Here is a 14,906-nt window from a genome sequence, read left to right as displayed (position 1 = left end):
AGAGCAATATTGGTCCCGGCACTGATCCGTCTGGTACCCCAAATTGAACTGGTGACGTTGATGAAGCAGTACAATTATTAGATATTTGAACATAATGAAAACGATGAGTAAAATGTGAAGTAAACCACTGAAGGACGGTTCCAGATAAGCCAACCTCAAACTCAAGCCTGTGTAACAAAACAGAGAGGTCAACCGTGTCAAAGGCAGCTCTAAGATCTAGAAGCACAAGCACTATTGCATTCCCCACATCAGTAGCTAAGAGAATATCATTTACGACTCTCGTTAATGCAGTTTCAGAAAGCAGACTGAAATTTCTCAAGTATATTATTTGAATCCAGATACGATTGACATTGGGCAACAACTATTCTCTCAAAACTTTTAGATTGAAATGGGACCTTTGAGACAGGCCTGTAGTTGTTAAGAACTTGTGGATCCAAATTTGACTTCTTAAGGAGCGGTCTAACAACCGCTACCTTAAATTGATCAGGTACAACGCCTGACGCAAGCGATGCATTCATCATACTAATTATAGGTCCTGCCAGTCCTTCGAGGGAATCTTTGACTAGCTGAGTGGGGATGGGATCTAGCGAACAGGTGGTTGACTTTGTCTTACGTCTGTGTTCATGAGTCCACCATAAGAAGAAATCTGAACAGGAGTGGTGATCATGCGAGGTCACCACGGAGGAAACCACTGCTCTCCCCCCCAAAAAAAACACCACTGCCCCTCTCAAGTTTGCTAAAGACCACATGGATGTTCCACAGCAACTCCTGGAACAATGTTCTGTGGACAGACGTGACAAAAGTTGAACTTGTTGGTAAATGTGCACAGCATTATGTTTGGAGATAACAAAACTCTGCATACCAACTCCAAAACCTCATCCCACCTGGGAAGCATGGCGGATGCTGTACGGCTTGCAATCATTGAGGGACCGATGAATTCCAAGATGTATTTGGAAATTCTACAGCAGAATGTCAGGGTGTCTGCCTGTGATCTAAAACTCGAAAGACGCTGGGTCATGCAACATGACAAAAATAAAGGAGTACATCAACAACAGAGTGGCTGAAACAGAAGAAATTCCGTATTTTGGGATGGCCAAGTAAGAGTCCTGACCCCAATCCCATTGAAGTGCTGTGGCGTGATCTGAAGCAGGCCGTTCAGCGCAAGACATCCCAAAAATATACATGAACTGAAACAGTTTTGCATAGAGGAATAGGCCAAAATACCTCCTAACCGCTGCTCAGGTCTGACCAGCCGCTACAGAAAGTGGGGATTGAGGTTTTTGTCATAAAGGAGGTTCCACTAGCTCCTTAATATAAGGGTTCACGTACTTTTTCCATCAATGACCTTGATTGTTTAAACCATTTGGTCAATAAAGAAACAGCAATGTCAAATGTTGGGCGTGTTGTTTGTTAAATCAGACTCTCTTTATTAATTATTATGACTTAGATAAAGATAAGATCACATGTTAGGAGCCATTCATGCAGAAATCCACATCATTCCGAAGGGCTGTTTACAAAAGTTTTTCTCCCAACTGTATGTGAGAGAAAAGCAGAGACGCTCACAGAGTAAGGTGGGGTTGTAGCTTTGCAAATCAAAAGGACATTTGTATGCTCAGAATGGGACAGGAGCACCCCAGATGGGACTCAAACTCACAATCCCTGGCTTAGGAGGCCAGTGTCTTAGCCATTAGGCCACTGGGGCACACTGGGTGAGGTCGATCATGCTGATGAAGAGCCAGTTTTTTTTCCTTTGCTTTTTCAAAGGGATCCCCAAAATTAGGGAAGTTAGGCAGCAGAAGGTTTACTGTGACCTGAGAAGGACCGGCATCCAATCACGGTGGTACACACACACACGCTCTCACTCATCTGAGCTACACGGCTACCAAGATGATCTCAGTTGCGCCGAGCTGGTACGGAACATATTGAACTGATTGACGGCGAATTGTCTCTCAGACAGGCTTTTCACCTCTGAGCTCCCTGACTGACAGTAATCAGCTAGGTATTGAAACAGTCAGCTGCTTCTAAGCCTTAAACAGCTGCATCTTGGCGCTTCCACGGAGAGATGATTTGAAAGCCAAACATCGCCCATTGGGAACACCTTACTATCACTAGTTTAAGAGACTCTTAAGGTCTTGCAGAGGTGCCTGTCTAATAGCATGCGCTTTGCAAGCTATAGGTGTTTAGGCTGAGGCAGAATGCCTGTTAACAAAATGTTTTTCTAAAGGGGCCTCGCACTCTTTTCCAAGCAATGGTCACCATCCCCACCGAGTGTCACAATGTAGTCATGTCCTAGGACATCACCTGTTAGTCTCCATTTGTCTGCCACCAACACTTTAGGTTACGGGGTCACAACCGCACCCCAAAGACCAGAGGAGCCGTTGGCGTTCTGGCGGCGCAGATTGGGCTGAAGGTGGGGCGCTTGAATCTCGCTGTTGGAGGCCGTCTGAAACTGACCCAAGCCTTTCCCTTTGAATTAAATGTAAATAAGAAATGAACCCCAGATGCACATGGAATCAATCACGTGTTTCCTTTGAGCCGTTTCAGAGACTGCTGCAGAGTTTACCTTGCACAGATGCGCAAAGATTAATGATGGGGGTGCACGCTTCCAGGCGTCTTACAACTGTAGGGACTGATTAGAGACAATTCGTAGCTTGTGCTCATTTCCCTCTATTCCCCGTGTTGCAGTGGTAGGATGACGTAAATTCCTGCTTCGACACGTAACGGGATTATAATCAAGTGCAGTAGCTGAGGGCTTTAGTTTTGTTTCGTTTTCCATGGCGTTCGTAGGCGCGCAAATCAAAGGCAATTCCTGCGTCTAACACGAATGTAAATGCTTTTGAAAGTGCAGTGTGGTGCAGCTTGTAAAATCCTTGTCCACATTTTTGGTTTGTTGATGTTTTTTCTGTCTGCCAAAGTTGCATTTTGACATCCGGACTGGGGGACTTTATCATTTGAACGTGAAGCCAGCCTTAAACCCTCTGAGGCGTGTCTGTCTGCCGGCATGTATCTTGTGAAAGGTATTTTTTTTAACGGAGAGCGACTTTAATAAAGTTTCCGCAGCCACCTCACACTCCGTGTTAGATTATAGGAGGAATGCGGCGGCGGCGAGCTCGCTGTAGTCGTGGCCGAGTAGTTAAGGCGATGGATTTGAAATCCATTGGGGACTCCCCGCTCAGGTTCGAATCCTGCCGACTACGGCGTCTGCCGCACGTCACCTTGTGCCTGTGCGGCAAAGGCGAAGTGCCGCTTCTCCTTTCCTGGTACTATAAAAATGCTACATCGCTTGGTCCTGCTTCCATGGAAAGCAGTTCTTCAGGTAATTCTACTCTCTTACCAAAGCTGTTAGGTTCCTTTCCGTGGTGAGATGGGTTGTCATGCAACGCTGCCACATAGTGCTGTAGCGGCAATGCTTGTTAATAAGACAGAATTAAGCGTTGGTATGCTCCTAAAAGAGGCCCCATCTCACCCTCCATCTCTGTGGTGCAGCCACAGAGAAATAATTCATGCGAGCTGATTTAAGAGTGTTTTCTTGTGATAAGAAGCAAGCTCCCAGACGGGGATGCAATTAGCTGAGCCTGGCTATCATGATCAATGGTCATCCATTGGCGCCTATCAGTCTAGGGAGTGCCGAATGGACATCTGGACTGCATTCCTAAGTGTCAAGAGTAAGTGACTTATATCTCACCTTGACCAACCAATCAGGGACTGGCAGGGCGTGGTAATACCACGTGGGTCTCCAATGCCCGCCAAACTCTCAACCAATCAGCACACATCTGGGTCTTGATCAAAAAGGGAGCGCAAGCTCAGTTCTGGGCTCTCCTTGGCCATTTTCGCGCATCCTCAGAGACAATCACGTGACATCTGCCGTTGTCTGCAAAAGGACTTGGACTTTGTTCAAAGCGCGAGGCCGAGGATCCCGTACGTACTCAGAATTCTACCAACGTGAATGCTCCGCTTGATCAACGGCAGCCTACAGTTGGACCCTCGTCGACAACCTGAATAGCTTATTCAGAAGCAGCGCTGGACCGGGAACGAACCAGTTTCTTCCCAGGCAAAAGAGTGACTTGTGAGGACTCGCGGTCACACTCTGTGCATAGAGACTTTCTACTAGCCAGCCGGACTGCTGGTAGATCCCCTCGGAGCAACGACTGCCCTGCGCGCCGCAGTTAGATTCCTCCGCCCGTCCTACTCCGAGCTGCACCTTGACTGGCTGGCCGGTAGCCAGAGGACGCCGACACAACGCCCATTGGACAACCGCTGGAACAGAGGCTGCAACATAGCCTGTCAGCTGGTTTGGTGTTCGTGCCGGGAAACTCCAAATCCAAACACAATGGATAAGTAAACCCCATGTTCTACATTGCGTCTCGAGAATTTAATTGTACCTCAACACAAGTTGTTATCAATTTAATTCATGAGTAATGTATTTACTTCCGAGTTTAGAGTAACAGTGGGTAATAACACTGATTAGCGATTTGGTAACCGAACGATATATTGACATATATTCTCTGTTGTGTATCTCTTTGTGTTTGCATCTCTTCGAGATTATATACCTTGTATATTGATAACCCTCACCGTAAGGTCTGCCTCTCGTATCCAGGCAGACTAGTATATGTTTGGTGCACAGTTATATTAATAAATGTATCCCGTGTATTGAACCCGTGTGTGTGCGTTGTTAGTTGTTCTGACGATTGATTTTCTAAAAGCCCCAACGAACAACCTCGTGATTACTGCTACAATTAATAATTGTCTCAGTAAACCCATCAAAACCTCTACAGTGCCGACAGACAAGTGTGTTGCGAAAGAAGAGAAAAGTGTTTGAAGATTTAAGAGTGTCTTAGGTGGAGCCAAAATCAAGTGTCACAAATGCAAGTGGAAAGATTTCCAATGTTTAATATGGTCAAAATAAGTGGAAGTTACCAGCTGGTCCGGCACAGTCTGCCATGCTTTTGTCATATACTGTAAAGAAGTGTGGAACTGGGTGTCGAACTGGAGCCTCACCATTTGCATATGTGAGGCTCCAGTTATACATCGAGTGTCACATTAAATGACAAAAATGAAGAGAGTTAAAGCACCTGGAGAGGTTTTCTTACAACTTTTGAGCTGACACAGTTTTGGAAAATGTTTCCTTCACGCTGCACTGAACAACATAGGCAGCCAAGAGCCTTTTACTAAAGATTTCCATGGAGAGGAGCATGAATGAGTTCCATACAATTTTTGTGCTTCGCTGCCTTCGGGTGGGGCGCAGCTGGGCTCGTCAAAGAGAGAAAACAAAATCGCTCACAATCGCTCTTATTATGGCGACTGTGGCCGTCTGCTCTGTGAGTCCTCGGTCTCCGCCTATCTGATTGGCGCTCTTTTCTTTGGGGGGCGGGAAGTGTCCGGCCGAAAATATGAAGCGTTACAGCAACGACATGCCATGAGACGATTGATAACGATTTCCATAGGATCCCCGCGGTTGCCTGGCAACCGTCAGCTTTGCGCAGTGGCAGTATCGTAGCCTGTGAGGTATAGCCGAGGCGCGATTATTGCTAGTTGAAAACTTTTCCCAATACCCCGCTTCCGCCGGTTTGCAATACAATCGGCGAAAACAATTTTCGACAGTCTCGTCAGAGACTGAGCAAGGTGTTTAAAGACAGATTTTGTCATGGTAACATCATGGTAGAAAGAAACAAGCTTCTTACGTCTCAACAGAAACGCTCTATAGCTCTTTCAGCGTTATGCAGAGAACAGCGTCTGTCGAGATCACTTTTGAGTCAGCGCGAAACGCCGTGTGCTGTCAGTTTGATTTCATATTGCTCGTAGGGCGCCCGGCTTTTGTCTGTCAAACGTTAGGTTGCGCTTCTTCATGCTGCATCGTCGGCATGAGTGGAGCTTTTTAATTGTCTGTACTTGTCTTACTGCGCCCCATAAGAAATCGTTTGTCCCCGTTCAAAAGAGATTGTGCGATGTCCTGCAGCGTTCGCAAAGCAAACCTTTGACAGTTTGAAAAGAGGAATTTATTCTGCTTCCTGTGCGTGCAGTAGTTACAAAGTTGAACGTCTTTACACGATCTGCTGCAGTTTTCAGTGGGCGGGCTTTGTCAGATGGCTTGTAAAAACGCACTGTGTTTCGGCTCGGGAAACATCATGAGCAGTGTCCTGCATGTTTTCTGTGTATAGCTGTCTTTTAACGCATACAGAATTCATTCGAAATCATTGATTTCTCCAATTAACAAGGGACCTCCCTTTTTGAACCTGCGAGAAGCATTCTTTCAATGTAACAGATTTACTCCGAGGAAAGGCAGCATGACATTGAGAGTAGCTCAAGCTTTCAGCACCCGTATCGGGCTGCGTGTATGCAGACACCGCTCAGAATCCCCTGTAAGATTCTCCCTCACTTCCGTTGTGCAGTGCTTTACCTCTTTCAAAAGGCTTCACTTTCCTAGTCACATTCCAAGGCTCATCGAACCCGGGCTGTTTCCTCCAGCGGTATAGTATTGCAGTGAGACAGCACGATGCCTGCAAGACTATGTCACGCTAAACGCCACAAATTGTGTTTGTCCGTTCGTGTCAATCGTCCTGCAGCCACGGGAAGTGGGACACAAACATGCTGCAATGCTTTCAGGACGTTAGGATTTGTTTATGCAACATCCGAGAAGAGTACTTGTGGCTTGAATGTGAACTGTACGTGCCCGCCCCCTTTCCTCTGTAGTGCATGAGTTCCTCCCGGCATGCCCTTCGTCATTGTTCTGTCATCTTGTATTTAAAGGGTTGTATTTCTGCTGCTGAAAATAAGCAACGGTTTTCTCACAACGCCCTTTGTTCCCGACGGAGCCCTTGTCTGTCATGAAATTCTTCAAAACCTCAAGCTAGAAGAAGAAGAAGACGACAAATATGAAGCGTTACCGCAACGACATGCCTTGAGACGATCGATAACGATTTCCATAGGATCCCCGCGGTTGCCTGGCAACCGTCAGCTTTGCGCAGTGGCAGTATCGTAGCCTGTGAGGTTTAGCCGAGGCGCAATTATTGCTAGTTGAAAACTTTTCCCAATACCCCGCTTCCGCCGGTTTGCAATACAATCGGCGAAAGCAATTTTTGACAGTCTCGTCAGTGCGTGACATAGTCTTGCAGGCATCGTGCTGTCTAACTGCAATACTATACCGCTGGAGGAAACAGCCCGGGTTCAATGAGCCTTGGAATGTGACTAGGAAAGTGAAGCCTTTTGAAAGAGGTAATGTCAACGCTTTTTTAACAGAGTACCAAAGAAGCGTCTTTTTTGAAGGCCTGGGCACTGAGCATTGTTGGTTCAGTGGTAGAATTCTCGCTTCTCACACGGGAGGCTCTGGTTCGATTCCCAGCCAAAGCAGTGGCTTTTGCAGCGAGCGGCTCCATCACTTGCATCCCCTTGCAACTCGCAACTGAAAACCCACTGAAGCTAAGCAGGTGTGAGCCAGGTCAGTACCCGGATGAGGGTGAGCTACAGGGAAAAACAAAGTTTCCAGCTGGAAGCGGTGTTAATGGTGCCGGCGGGGGGGCGCTCACCCTGAGGTCTGTGCGGGTCCCAATGCCCCAGCATAGTGACGGAGACGCTGTGTTGTAAAAGGGCGCTGTCTCTTGGATGAGATGTAAAACCGAGGTCACAGCGCTCTGTGGTCATTAAAAATGACCACCAAAACCTTTGACAAAAGCTCTTGGTAATTGATGGTCTTCAATAATGCTTCTCCTTTAGGTACATTTTAAATCAGCTGAAAAATGCTGTGAAATGGGGGGTCACTTCACGCCAGTGTAGGATTTGGGTTACAAGAACTATAAAACTGCACGAGAAAGCCCGTACACTGAATTACACGGCTTTCAATTCAAAGGAGGGCAAAAGAAATTCCCTGAGTCTGATTTTTTGCAGCACAGAGAGGATTGCTGTCGTGAGGCTGGTTAGCTCAGTTGGTTAGAGCTAATAACACCAAGGTTGTGGGTTCGAGTCCCGTACGGGCCAGGTCCTTTTCTCCTCTCTTACAAAAGCTGTTAGGTTCCTTTCCGTGGTGAGATGGGTTGTCATGCAACGCTGCTACATAATGCCGACAGACAATTAAATGACAAAAATGAAGAGAGTTAAAGCAGCTGGAAAGATTTTCTTACAACTTTTGAGCTGACACAGTTTTGGAAAATGTTTTCTTCACGCTGCACTGTACCACATAGGCAGCCAAGAGTCTCCAAAACAAAACAGAATTGACAGTCATATAATGTCCATTAACCCCGGTTTTAAACACAGCATCATGTCTGCCATCATAAGAATATGAGTCCAATATTTTAGAATATAGTCAGAAGGTCTTCTAACCTTACCTGTGGTGTCTTTAATCCCTATTGCTCAATGCATGGTGTACGTACTGCATACATGTGTCTTGAGAATGAGGAATGGGCCCCTGAGACATTTACCTGTTTCACAAATGATCGTATTTTACTAGAGATTCTGTTTGGGATTCAGATGTGCATTCGGACAGCAATTCCTTTCAAGAAATGATACGTTCTGGATGAGGTCAAAGGTGCTGGAACACTGTATTTAGGATGTATTTGCAGTGATTGTGTCTCCTGCTTCAACGCAGTGATATATAGATGTGCTCCTGTAATTTATTGGTACATGCCCAGGGCAGTAAGTTGTCTGAGGATTTATTTCCAGACGGCATAGAGCAGTGAAGCAGTGAAGTAGTGCAACACACTGGATCATTATATTATTAGAATCTATTCTACTTAAATTATTACATTATACACAACTTGAGCTCTCAGCACCGTACTGAGCCCAGGTGTTTTTCTAAAGCTGTCAGGTGCAGTTCATTCACATGAAGGAAATCTCTTACTGGGTACGATTACAATGCAGTAAGTAGCACAGACTACTTAGGGAGTAGGCTGATGTGTTTAAAAACAACCAGCGCCAGACAGGAGTCGAACCTCCAAACTCCTAATCCATAGTCAGACACATTATCCATTGCACCACTGGCCCTCGTGTGACACTGCAGGGCTGTAACCCAGTGAGCTTAGCACTGCAACTAGTAAAATATTACCCCCGGTCCATTCTTTTCCAAAAGTGAGAAGCACCTGTTTTCTACATTTTGTCTGTTTTAAAACCATATCTCTTTAAACCAAACCAAGAGTTTGTCTTTTGCACTGATATTCAGATTCATTTCGATTTCAAAGAAAAAAAAAACATTACCTTCCAAAGCATCATAAAATTGTCCCTTCCTCCAGACTCTACTTCTCTCTTGTAGTAGTACAGCAGACCTTTCCAGGTGAGAAGATCACAGAGTCCGAAATGAGCTTCCTCCATCAAGCAAAGTACCTGAACTTGACTCTGTCATCATAAAAGCGCCCCTGTAATAAAGAAATTAAATCCGAAATCAAGAGGGCAGTTGTCTACTGAAGTTCAAGAAGTCATAAATTTTAACCTAGCAACATATTAAAGGCTGCATCTATACAATTACGATTCTAGAAATGCTCACCAGATTACGTTTTAAGAAAGAACTGCACCTCAGGTTCCGCCGAGATCTTAACTCGGATGGCAGGATTCAGAGTCTGGAGTGTGGAATGATGGCGCACGGAGGGTCCACATACTGTGGATCCCTCAGTGATCTTCCGCGCGTTCAAACCGCCAGCGTGTGACTCCCCTATCCCCCTGACCTCATTGCTCTGCTCTCGCCTCTGTGCAGCTGAGCCCGACTCATGGTAAAGTGGAAAAAAATATGCCCTCAACGTGAGATTTACTCTGGAGTGAGGATAGTTGTTACCTTCTTATCGTTGAAACGGATGTATGTGATGTGGCGACTAGGTTCTTCTCCATTAGCAGGCTTAAGGTTAAAGAAAAAAACATTACTGACTTCTTTTTTTTTTGCCAGCCGCGAGCGCTGATTAGCGAGGTTTGTATTTCATGTTTTGCAAGTTGCATCCATTTTAAGAAAAACAAGTCGTTCAAGACAGGAAATGAATACTTGCATTTAATTAAGTCTAGACGTATGCGGTTGTCCATAATGACCAGTTCTGTTCGAGAACACAGAACAAAAAAAGGCACCGCTGGGATTCGGACCCAGGATTTTCTGTTTACTAGACAGGCGCTTTAACCAACTAAGCCACGGCGCCCCGGGAGTGCTGTCCTTTTGCAGCCACTTGGACACGCCACTCAGACACATCTGCATTCGGTGTGTGCTCCGCCTGCTCGCTGAGCAGGTTGCCACCTTTACATACAATAGCAACATCGACACCAAGAGAAAGGATGACAAATGGCTTTTATCTGGAACTTTTCATGTCCAAGGAGCTCAATGTGCTTTCTGTGTACAACAGGGCCACTGAACTCCACACTGGCCACTGAACCACAGCAGTGGCTTGCTGGCTTGACATCTCCCAAGGAAAATGTTGAAATCGCATGTGGAACAGGAAAATGACCCTCGAGTATGAGGGAAAAAAAAGAAAAAGATCAACTGGAGTGCGCCAACCCATGTCAGGACAGCCCAGTTTCCTAGACGAGGTGGCCGAGTGGTTACTGTATGCTGAGTCTAAAGACAGTTTCACCCGTTTTCTGATTGCTCGGTTCTGTACCAGTGCAGACATGTCAAACAGTGAATGGCTGTACCTCTATTGTATCCGTGCTCAATGAATGAAATCGGTAACAAATGAATATATGTCTAGTTATACGAAAAACGAGTGGTTTATCGACTCATCTTCATTTGCAGATTTAGAGGCAGCTTCGATATTCGTTTTACAGACGGGTTTTTTTTTTTTGAATATGGGTCACACACATGCCACAGCAACAAAACATCTCTAGAGATGAGGCTATAGATCACCTTTCCATCCTGCAGGTTTTCCTCCCAAAGCCTACGGCACCAACGGCGACCCCTGCTGGCCGGGAGAGCAAAAGCTTACAGCACCTGGTATTCCCAGGCAGTCTCCCATCCAAGTACTAACCAGGCCCGACGCTGCTTAGCTTCCGAGATCAGACGAGATCGGGCGTGTTCAGGGTGGTGTGGCCGTAAGCGAAAGCCTCGGCGCCTGACTCGCTACTTGAAGCTATGTGTGGCGGGGGTTCCGTGCCCCCCGAGCGGGACTGAAGGATCGTTCGTGTGCAACTCTTTGGAAAGGAGCTGCTTTCCAAATCGCATTGCGTGCCTGGATGTTGGCGAATGCGCTCCCTTGTGTTGGCTCGTCCCGCACTGGAGGAGGACAAACAATCTGCACGGAGGAGCACCAGGCAAGTCTTCACCAGACAAAAACCTCCAGTGCACAGCACTCTGGAAACATTTCGGGGCTTTCGCGTGTTTATTTCAGCACGTAAAGCGCACCGGTCCAACACGTCGGCCGGGCGCGCGGCGCCTCCGCCCTGTTGCTGCCCCTGCAGCTGCTTCACTTTTCCCTTTAGTTGCCATCGATTTTTTTGTAGTGCTATACATATACGATTGAGGTATCTTAGAGTTCTCCTTCGAAGACCCAGCACTCTCTTTTCTTTTCCCAGTGTTACTCATATCGGACTTTTTAAACCAAAAAAAAAATTGTTTTTTCTTTCAATTATAACTGAAGTTTAAACAACTAGTGTTAAGTCCTTATTTTTCTGTAGTCAAAAAAAGCAAAAATTAACATTCAGGTCATGAAAAACTCAAAAAAACTCCCCAACCACTAAACTTTACCTCCCACCTGAGCGCCATCTTGAACGCCCCTACCACCAGAGAATGCTCACGATTTCGGAAGCTGTCTCCGGGACGTGCTGATTCCACACATCCTGAATAAATCATGATATTGTTAGTTGCTGTAGCTAGACGTTCAAATGAGTTTCATGGCCAGATGGACTGTTTCCTCCAGCGGTATAATATTGCAGTGAGACAGCACGATGCCTGCAAGACTATGTCACGCTAAACGCCACAGATTGTGTTTGTCCGTTCGTGTCAGTCGTCCCGCAGCCACGGGAAGTGGGACACAAACATGCTGCAATGCTTTCAAGACGTTAGGATTTGTTTGTGCAACATCCAAGAAGAGTACTTGTGGCTTGAATGTGAACTGTACGTGCCCGCCCCCTTTCCTCTGTAGTGCATGAGTTCCTCCCGGCATGCCCTTCGTCATTGTTCTGTCATCTTGTATTTAAAGGGTTGTATTTCTGCTGCTGAAAATAAGCAACGGTTTTCTCACAACGCCCTTTGTTCCCAACGGAGCCCTTGTCTGTCATGAAATTCTTCAAAACCTCAAGCTAGAAGAAGAAGAAGACGACAAATATGAAGCGTTATAGCAACGACATGCCATGAGACGATCGATAACGATTTCCATAGGATCCCCGCGGTTGCCTGGCAACCGTCAGCTTTGCGCAGTGGCAGTATCGTAGCCTGTGAGGTTTAGCCGAGGCGCGATTATTGCTAGTTGAAAACTTTTCCCAATACCCCGCTTCCGCCGGTTTGCAATACAATCGGCGAAAGCAATTTTTGACAGTCTCGTCAGAGACTGAGCAAGGTGTTTAAAGACAGATTTGGTCACGGTGATATCATGGTAGAAAGAAACGAGCTTGTTACGTGTCAACAGAAACGCTCTTTAGCTCTTTCAGCTTTATGCAGAGAACAGCGTCTGTCGAGATTACTTTTGTGTCAGCGCGAAACGCCGTGTGCTGTCAGTATGATTTCATATTGCTCATAGCGGCGCCTGGCTTTTGTCTGTCAAACGTTAGGTTGCGCTTCTTCATGCTGCATCGTCGGCATGAGTGGAGCATTTTAAACGTCTGTACTTACTGCGCCCCATAAGAAATCGTTTGTCCCCATTCAAAAGAGATTGTGCGATGTCCTGCAGCGTTCGCAAAGCAAACCTTTGACAGTTTGAAAAGAGGAATTTATTCTGCTTCCTGTGCGTGCAGTAGTTACAAAGTTGAACGTCTTTACATGATCTGCTGCAGTTTTCAGTGGGTGGGCTTTGTCAAATGGCTTGGAAAAACGCACTGTGTTTCGGCTCGGGAAACATCATGAGCAGTGTCCTGCATGTTTTCTGTGTATAGCTGTCTTTTAACGCATACAGAATTCATTCGAAATCATTGATTTCTCCAATTAACAAGGGTCCCTTTTTGAACCTGCCAGAAGCATTCTTTCAATGTAACAGATTTACTCCGGGGAAGGGCAGCATGACATTGAGAGTAGCTCAAGCTTTCAGCACCTTTATCTGACTGCATGTATGCAGACACTGCTCAGAATCCCCTGTAAGATTCTCCTTCAATTCCGTTTTGCAGTGCTTTAGCTCTTTCAAAAGGCTTCGCTTTGCTAGTCACAATCCAAGGCTCATGACAGCATTTGAAAACATTCGCAACTGCGTTGGCCGGGAATCGAACCTGGGTTAACTGCTTTGAAGGCAGCTATGCGCAACACTGGCTCGCTCCAGAATAAATCTCACGTCGAGGGCATATTTTTTTCCATTTTACCGTGAGTCGGGCTCAGCTGCACAGAGGAGAGAGCAGAGCAATGAGGTTACGGGGACAGGGGAGTCACACGCTGGCGGTTTGAATATGCGGAAGATCACTGAGGGATCCACAGTATATGGACCCTCCGTGCGCCATCAGTCCGCACTCCGGACTCTGAATCCTGCCATCCGAGTTAAGATCTCGGCGGAACCTGAGGCGCAGTTCCTTCTTAAAACGTAATCTGGTGAGCATTTCTAGAATCGTACTTGTATAGATGCAGCCTTTAATGTGTTGCTAGGTTAAAATTGATGACTTCTTGTATTTCAGTAGGCAACTGCCCTCTTGATTTCGGATTTAATTTCTTTATTACAGGGGCGCTTTTATGAAGACAGAGTCATGTTCAGGTACTTTGCTTGATGGAGGAAGCTCATTTCGGACTCTGTGATCTGCTCACCTGGAAAGGTCTGCTATACTACTACAAGAGAGAAGTAGAGTCTGGAAGAAGGGACAATTTTATGATGCTTTGGAAGATAATGTTTTTTTTTCTTATACTGAAAATGAAAGGTAGTTGTTTCTATATGGACTCAGTCTTTGGAATTTGTATATTTATATATTTCAGTGAACCCTCAGCCATTCCTTCTGTATTGTAATTCAATTTCTCTTTTAAAATTCTTTCCCCACTTCTAGGACCTGCAGTTGCTGAACTCCACAATGGCTTCTATTGGAAAGTCTGTGACTGAGACCAAGTAAGTGTTCACTTTTTTATGAAACCATTATTTATTTAGGAGCAATGAGCAATTCTTATATAAATGCAATAAAATCATTATGCTCAAACTATGAGAGAGAAAATTAAGGATAATTTAAGAAATCAGTCTTGTTTCTATACACAGATGGTATTATTTATTTTCAAAGGAAACCCGCGCGGATTCCCCTGGTGTGCAAGATGTACCTGAATGCTCTTGATCAGCTTCCTGCTCACTTGAAGAGGGCGTGTATGAAGCACGCCACGGCAGAAAAGATCAGGATGGCCTCTCAACAGGCGAGGGAGGACATGATGAATCACCTGAAGAACGGGGTCATCGTGGATTACCACAGAATAGAGATCGTGTCTGGTGAGGCAAACAGGATAGTGGTTGTAAGACTGCTAGAGTCCTTGGGCCTTTTTGTACATGGGAAGCCTGAAGACACATTGGCAAGGTGAGATATTTTTAATCTGTAAGGCTTCTGTAGTTTCTTTTTGAAATCATTGTTACAACATATTATGTAAAAGCATGTTGAAAAGAATCTACCTGCATTCCAGCGGCCCTGAGCAAGAGGCCGCTGTCCAGGAGGAAGAGATGCCAGAGGCTGCTCTAGAAACTGAAACAGAAGCGGATAAGGAAGGGGAAGATGTGAGCTCTGAAGAACTCTATCAGCAGTAAGACTTTTTTATTTTTCAGATGTATCTATTTTTTACTAAAATTCTAATTTGTCTTATAGGTATAAAATGTTTAAACCGGTGTTTTATATCCTTACAGGCCCTGAGT

The 14,906-nt window shown here is 45.6% G+C and overlaps 6 non-coding genes across 6 annotated transcripts; 4 read left to right on the top strand and 2 right to left on the bottom strand.

Moving 5' to 3' along the window:
- The first annotated feature begins 3,115 nt into the window (after positions 1-3,115).
- Positions 3,116-3,197, top strand: trnas-uga (transfer RNA serine (anticodon UGA)). The gene has a single exon. It is a non-coding gene; the product is annotated as a tRNA-Ser (tRNA).
- A 2,274-nt stretch (positions 3,198-5,471) lies between these two features.
- On the top strand, positions 5,472-5,613 carry LOC138232882 (U4 spliceosomal RNA). Its single transcript, XR_011187324.1, has one exon. It is a non-coding gene; the product is annotated as a U4 spliceosomal RNA (small nuclear RNA).
- A 1,340-nt stretch (positions 5,614-6,953) lies between these two features.
- Positions 6,954-7,095, top strand: LOC138232887 (U4 spliceosomal RNA). The gene has a single exon (XR_011187329.1). It is a non-coding gene; the product is annotated as a U4 spliceosomal RNA (small nuclear RNA).
- Positions 7,096-10,029: 2,934 nt separating this feature from the next.
- trnat-agu (transfer RNA threonine (anticodon AGU)) lies at positions 10,030-10,103 on the bottom strand. The gene has a single exon. It is a non-coding gene; the product is annotated as a tRNA-Thr (tRNA).
- Positions 10,104-10,876: 773 nt separating this feature from the next.
- Positions 10,877-10,995, bottom strand: LOC138232915 (5S ribosomal RNA). The gene has a single exon (XR_011187356.1). It is a non-coding gene; the product is annotated as a 5S ribosomal RNA (ribosomal RNA).
- Positions 10,996-12,301: 1,306 nt separating this feature from the next.
- LOC138232863 (U4 spliceosomal RNA) lies at positions 12,302-12,443 on the top strand. The gene has a single exon (XR_011187305.1). It is a non-coding gene; the product is annotated as a U4 spliceosomal RNA (small nuclear RNA).
- Positions 12,444-14,906: the final 2,463 nt, after the last annotated feature.

This window comes from Lepisosteus oculatus, unplaced genomic scaffold (genome assembly GCF_040954835.1).
Source record: "Lepisosteus oculatus isolate fLepOcu1 unplaced genomic scaffold, fLepOcu1.hap2 HAP2_SCAFFOLD_64, whole genome shotgun sequence".
Taxonomy (NCBI): domain Eukaryota; kingdom Metazoa; phylum Chordata; class Actinopteri; order Semionotiformes; family Lepisosteidae; genus Lepisosteus; species Lepisosteus oculatus.
The sequence above is the reverse complement of the archived record's forward strand: the minus strand, read 5'-3'. Positions and strand labels throughout refer to the sequence as shown.